This window comes from Phalaenopsis equestris, unplaced genomic scaffold (assembly GCF_001263595.1).
Source record: "Phalaenopsis equestris unplaced genomic scaffold, ASM126359v1 Scaffold220411, whole genome shotgun sequence".
NCBI classification, from domain to species: domain Eukaryota; kingdom Viridiplantae; phylum Streptophyta; class Magnoliopsida; order Asparagales; family Orchidaceae; genus Phalaenopsis; species Phalaenopsis equestris.
Genome location: NW_018238700.1, coordinates 124,423 through 124,924, shown reverse-complemented (window position 1 = coordinate 124,924; position 502 = coordinate 124,423).

Below are 502 nucleotides of genomic sequence, written 5' to 3'. Positions count from 1 at the left end.
CTCGGCGGTTATGTCCAACTATGCATTGGATGAGGACGAATTTTAGAGGGGTGCTTAGACAACTCTTGGGAAAACTCATCCACATCTTTAAAGAGAAGACTTTGGCAGAAAATAGAGAGGGAGAGGCTCAAAATTGAAGTTTGAAAAAGTGTAGAGAGTCTAAATTGTGAGGAATTCTTCGAGAGATTGTAAAAGTGGAGGGAAAGTGAAAGATTTCTTTCTCCTTGCCGCTTTGAAGAGGAATTTTATATGATATTTCTTTCTCCTTGCCGCTTTGAAGAGGAATTCTATATGCTGTAAAGAAAGGAAGAGATTCAAGGGAACTTCAAGGAGTTCACTTGGGGAGAAATTAAAGATAAATTTATTTACTTGTTGTAGTTTGTATGACTTTATTTTTATATATGAATTCTGGGTTTTGTTGTGTTTTCCCCATGAGATCTGAGTAGTTTTCTCTGCCTTTCTCCTTATCTTGAGATTTGTGAAATGGTGATTTGAATTCGTT